A 6,729-nucleotide genomic window follows, 5' to 3' on the forward strand; every position below is an offset into this window, starting at 1 on the left:
CAGGGAAAATCATTATTTTTGTAAAGCGTTTTGGGGGGAAGAGAAATAAGTGGTAGGAAAAGGCCATGTATGTGGCCTTGTGTTTTTTTATTTTTTATTTTCTTTATTGATTGTTTTTAGAGAGAGCGAGAGGTGGAAACACCAATGTGAGCGAACATCAATTGGCCGCCTCCTGCGTTCCCTCCACTGGAGACTTAGCGTACAACCTGGGCATGTGCCCTGACTGGGAATTGCACCTGCAATCTCTGGGTGCATGGGTCGCTACTCAACCACTGAGCCACACCAGCTGGGTGGCCTTGTGTTTTAAAGGAAGTGTTCAGTGGCTTTCTGAAAGTGCTTTTATGATGTGGAGGATCAGCCAGCCCCAGGAGGTCTGTCTACCCAGATAGTTCTCTCTTCTTTGAAAAATCAGTCTCTTTCCTCATGAATTTGCAACTAGCCAAACCTCAGTAAAGTAATAAGTAAAACCTCTCTGGTACCTGATGGGCTTACAGTTGTCATCTTGTCTGTCTTCTAATTTTTTTTTTTCAACCTGACATGGGGATTCTATTTCGTAGAAAAGCACATCTAGAGAATGCCGCAGACAATGATAGTATGTCTAATGTAGTTAACATGCGGATTGCTCACAATGACAACAGTGAAGCACTGAAAGATACCGAGTACTTCCTGAATCCAGAAGTCAGATTATACTCAGTATGGTTTTAATGTCCTTATCTTGCCGACATTTAGTAACCAGATAACCATACAATCATAACTTTGGGCATTACATAACTTGGTGATATCTGAGTCTTCTGGCAATATTTAAACTTATCTGTTATATCGCCACACAAATATTTTAAAGTTCATATTTTTTGGTCAAAGGATATAGTTCTTGAATTCATTAAATATATTTAGATGTTTCCATTATACAAAGTTAAATGTACAACTAAATTAGTTAAAAAATATGCTTACTGGTTTTACGGGAACATTTACGGGAATACTAAGAAAAATGTTCGTGAAAGTACTCTATAATTTAAATTTAATTTTTCCTTGCCTTTTTTATTTTATTGGTAATATATGGTCTGTTTACTGTCTTCTCAGATCCCGTTGTTCATTTTTTGACACAGTAAGTCTAAGCCAAATTAATTCTTTAAAACTATCTGAAAAAGTGTTCAGGTTCCCCCTAGTGGCCAAACTGAGAGACTTTTAACTTTTTTGTTTCCTTGGTGAAACACTCATGATTCTTGGTTCTCCTTTCTTTCCCAGACTCTCTTGCTGGCTCCTCTTCATTGGCCCACCTTTTTCCTATATATGGTCCCTGGTCTAGTTCTTGTTTCCTTTTCACAGTACTATACTGTAGGAGGAAGGATCTTATCCATTTCCTCTGCTTTATCAACCATTTATATACTTATGATTTATTAAACTGTCTTTTTGCACTAAAGTCTTTTTCTTCAGTTCTGATGTAGACCCTTATATCTAACTTCCTAGTGGATTTGTATACCTGAACCTCACACTATGTCTAGAATGGATGTCTCAGATTATTCAATAAATGATCATAAATAAATAGGGTGTGAGGTAGAAAAAATTTAGTTACAGTGACTGTTAACCTTTGGGGTGAGAGACCATCTTGAGAACCTTATAAAAATCAAGGACTTTATTCCTAAAAAGATGCACACTAAAATTTTGCCTATAATTTAAGAGCTTCCCAGATCTGCTGCAGTTCAAGAACTTGGATTTTGGGTTAGGGCTTCCTGATATGAAAATGAAAAAGTGTGTTTTCATAGACATATCAGATTTAGAACCTTACAATGAGAATACATTGTATTCCAGCCTCCGTGGACCATTAACCCAAATTAATCTATCAAACGTATTTATGGAAACTTGGCCTTTAGAAATAGCATCAAGAATGAAAAGTCTGGAGCCCAGGGAGAAAGTTCCTGATTAAAAATGCGGATAGTCTGTTTCACAGTCTAAGTGGGATCTACCTTAGCTTGGTCAGAAACCAAGCCTGTTCCAGACCTTTCAGAACGTGTTGCTTGTGAGAGTGTAGCTACTCCTTTCCTGAGGACTAGAGTACAGCTGAGGTTCTGAGAGACCTGGTGCCTTGTCAGAGCCATGATTGAATTGGCAAGAGAGTGATAGAGGTGCATGAGATTTCACGGTTTTTTTTCTAGCAGTACCTTTCTTCTTTGATGATTTTTAGGGCTAGTGATTTCTCAGTTCCAAAGTTAATCCCTTGATGATCAGTGAGTGCTACTTTGAGATTAACTGCACTCTTTCCGGAATTCAATCATATTTCATTTCTTTTGTTCTAATGCCAATAGGCTACTTAATATTTCTTTTTTATAGAGATGAAATCTAAGGAAACATTAGCCACTCTTTCTTTAAACTCTTCTCTTGTCTTCTATGATCTGCCTTCTGGTTTTGCTTGTCTCTCTGCTACCACTTATTAGCTCTCCCCTACCCTTCCTTTTTCAGTCCTTAGATCCGACTTAGATTTTCTTTGTAGCCATTTTGCTTTCTCTGAAGACTCATGATTTCCAAATACTGCCTATGCATTGATAACTCTTGACTCTTTAATTCTAACTTTTATCACTTTCCAGTTAGTGTTGTGGCATGAAAGAACTGAGAGACCACCAGAGCTGAATTAAAGCCAAATAGAGAAAAAAGCCCGCCAGTGACTGATCCTGAGTTCTCCAGAGAACTTTTCAGAGATCAGCCCCGAATTTCAGCTACATTTTTATTTTATAGGGGGCTTGTTACAGATTTCTACATCTGGCATTTCTTGATGGCCTTGGGGGAGAGCAAACAAGTACAGAAGCAGAGGCAGTTGGTCATAAGCTAGTGGGAGCGGAGGCGGGAGGGAGCTGAGGCAGGAGGGAGCTGAGGCAGGAGGGAACTGCGTCAGCACACATCTATGGTCAAGGTTGTCCTGCTATTCACTCTATTTTCTAAGTTCTAAAGAACAAGAAATTCGCTTAGAGGACAACCAGGCCAGCTGGTACTTTCTCAGTTTGCCTCTGAAAGCTCCACAGTCTGCCTTTTGTATTATTTAATCAGGGCGAGGTGACACAAGCAGGCCAGCACATTCCCCAGTGGTTTTCAGGGGAACCAAATAATTGTTTCCTCTTCTGAATGTTGAATTTTTGGTAATGGGTGCTTAGGACCATAAGTTAAACTGTCTGGGTTCTTTCTTTGATATATTTAGTTAAACAGTTAATAATTATGGGCCCAAAAAGTAGCCCCATGAGCAATAATAGAAGAGGTCCTGCTATAGCGGATAGGAGACTAATTGCATAGACCCTCGAACCAGTTGTTTTCTGATTTTTTTTTTTTTAGTTTTTCTCTGTCTTGGAGTCTTTGCCTAACGAGGGACAGGCTATCTCATATTATGTCGAAGTTATTAACATAAAAACAGCAAGTTTCATCAAGAGCTATACATACATTTTCTTGTTTCTAGGAAGAGTAGATCTAAACCTCATCTGTTTTGTGTTTCTGGAGGTTATATTTAGGTGGGAGTATGCAAGTCCCTTGTCCCTGTATATCCCCCAAAGTTAATTTGAGCTGGCCCCATGTTCAGTTGTCAGCATTTGGGGTCTGGTAAATTGGCTCGGAGAGGCCTAGCCCTTAGTAGTATATGTGGTTTCACAACCCCAAGATGGAAAAAAGTATTCATTTGCATTCACGTAACTTGTGGTGACTGTATCGTTCCCTGGGCATACATAGATTCTTATTTCTTGTAGTTCCCATTCCCCTGTAGGTGTCCCATAACCCCAGGGTAGGGGCCCTTCTATATTTTCTGTATTATCTTCAGTAACACCATCTATGCCTATGTTACCTCTCATGAGGTCACGTAGGTTGAGATTGAAAACAGGTTTTTCTATCCCCTTTGTGGTGACATTTCTTAAAATTTCCCCCAGTATTCCATTTTTAAGTTCCCAGTTTTATTGGGGTCCAGATCTATAAAAATTCCCCTGAAAAGTCATGACCAGAAAAATTAGGGCCCTGTTAAACACAAGAGTCTCATCTGGAGAGGCCTGAATTGTCCATTTTGTTTTTTTTCCATCTTCAGCTGGGAATGGTGCAGCCAGACCAGGATGCCGTTGACTTTGACAGCCGTTGGTGCAGGCAGGATGACAGTGTATGGTCTCTTCCAGGCCAGAGTCAGTTTCTGGGTGGTGAACTTCTTTATTTACATCGAGTCCCCGGGCTGGAAAGGGTGCATGGGGTCCGAGGTGGGCACAGGCAGGGTGTCGCAGATGTGTTTATGGATAGCCTTCTTGACGGACTGCAGGGTCTGCAAGAACTGTAAGAAGGAAATGGGGAGCAGAATGGTCTCCTTCCACAGCCAGACCGCTCTCCCAGGGGAACCCTGTGGCTCCTGCGGCTCCTGTGTCCTCTGGGTGAGTGCCTGCATGCCTGCCCACCCGTTTTCCAGGATGAGGAGCTTTCCGCACTGGACCTCAGTCCCAATGTATTGTGCCATGTGGGATGTGCATAGTGGTCCACTAGTAGGGATGGCCCCTTTCCAGTCACTCCCCCTTCTTGGTGCATCTGCTGCAGCCACTTATATATATGGGGCTCAGGAATGTGGGGGAGATTTGCCTTCTCTGAGGGGAGAGGAAGGATGGGGTCCCGTCCCCATAGATTAACAGGCAAATGATCTAAACTATAGGATTTAAAAAATCCAGTGTTGCCCTCAGAATCTTTCTGTTTGATAAACTGTGCACTTTGTTGGGGCCTAGAAACCTGTCTTATTCCTTATAAATTGTCCATAGAAACATCTGCTCCTGTATCTAAAATACCTTTAAATTTCTTTTTATTCAAATTGAGTGCTATTCCCGGGTGACCTTGGGCGATTTGTTGTGCCCAATAGACTCTGTCTGTGGAGCCGAATCCTCCCTGTCCCTGCAGTTCTTATGATTGCATTCTCATAGGCAAGCTGTTTAACTATTGATGGGCTGGCCCCTGAATCATTTATTATTTTTATAATTTTCTTTCATAAAGCCCTTCTCAGGTGGAGACCCAGAGTACATCAGAGGTATCATTTTATCCATGCTGTAGTAACCATAGCTCAGATCCATTTCCCCTTTTTACATGTGAGCAAATTGTAACTCCATGAAAGAAAAAACTTTCTTTCTTTTTTTTTTTTTTTATTGTTTGCACAACTGCCAAGTCAGGCACTTTTTATTTTTTGTAATTTTTATTAATTTTATTAATTTTTGTTACAGATGTTTCTCCTTTTTCCCCCACTGATTCCCCCCTCCCCATCCCTCCCTGCCCTTTCCCCAGATTGTTGTCCATGTCCACTGTTCATGCATACATGCATATAAGTTCTGTGGTTTATTTCTCCCCCACCAGCCCCCTTCTTAGGGGATTGTCAGTCTGTACCCCGCTTCCACGTCTCTGGGACTACCCCATTCCTCAGACTGTTATGTTCATTATATTCCACAAATAAGTGAGATCATATGAAACTTGTCTTTCTCTGTTTGGCTTGTTTCACTTAGGATGATACTTTCAAGGTCCCTCCATGTAGTCTCAAAGGATAAGAGATCTTTTATTCTTACAACTGCGTAGTACTCCATTGTGTATATGTACCACAGCTTTTTTATCCATTCGTCTACTGATGGACACTTGGGCTGTTTCCAGATCTTAGCGACTGTAAATAGTGCTGCTACAAACATGGGGGTACATATATTCTTTCTGTTTGGTGTTTCAGGCTTCTTAGGGTATATTCCTATAAGTGGGATCACTGGGTCAAATGGAAGATCAATTTTTAATGTTTTGAGGTAACACCATATTGTTTTCCATAGTGGCTGCACCAGTCTGCATTCCCACCAGCAGTGCACTAGAGTCCCCTTTTCTCCACACCCTCGCCAACTTGTTGTTTGATGATTTGTGGATGGCGGCCATTCTGACAGGTGTGAGGTGATACCTCATTGTTGTTTTAATTTGCATCTCTCTGATGATAAGCGATGATGAGCATTTCTTCATATGTTTCTTAGCCATTTGTATGTCCTGTTTGGAGAGGTGTCTATTTAGTTCCTCTGCCCATTTTTAAATTGGATTCTTTGTCTTCCTTTTGTGGAGTATGAGCACTCTCTATGTATTGGAAATTAACCCCTTATCTGATACATCATTGGCAATGATGCTCTCCCATGCAGTGGGTAGCCTTTTCGTTTTGATGATTGTATCTTTCACTGTGCAGAAGCTTTTTAGTTTAATGTAGTCCCATGTGTTCATTTTCTCCTTTGTTTCTATTGCCTTAGGTGATGTGTTAGTAAAAATTCTGCTGCGTATGATGTCTGAAATTTTATTGCCCACAGTCTCTTCTAGGATTTTTATGGATTCATGAGTTACATTTAAGTCTTTTATTCATTTTGAGTTTATTCTCGTATAGGGTGTAGTTTCATTTTTCTGCAAGTAGCTGTCCAATTTTCCCAGCACCATTTATTAAAGAGGCTGTCCTTACTCCACTGTATGTTCTTGCCACCTTTGTTAAATATTAATTGAGCATATTGCCTTGGGTCCATTTCTGGGCTCTCTGTTCTGTTCCACTGGTCTATATACCTGTTCTTGTGCCAGTACCAGGCTGTTTTGATTATAGTGGCTTTGTAGTATAACATGAAATCTGGTATTGTGATCCCTCCAACTTTGTTCTTCCTTTTCTAGATTTCTGTGGCTATTCGAGGCCTTTTTTGGTTCCATATGAACTTCTGAGTAATTGTTCTAATTCTGTGAAGTATGCCT

This window comes from Molossus molossus, unplaced genomic scaffold, assembly GCF_014108415.1.
Source record: "Molossus molossus isolate mMolMol1 unplaced genomic scaffold, mMolMol1.p scaffold_m16_p_4, whole genome shotgun sequence".
Lineage (NCBI taxonomy): Eukaryota > Metazoa > Chordata > Mammalia > Chiroptera > Molossidae > Molossus > Molossus molossus.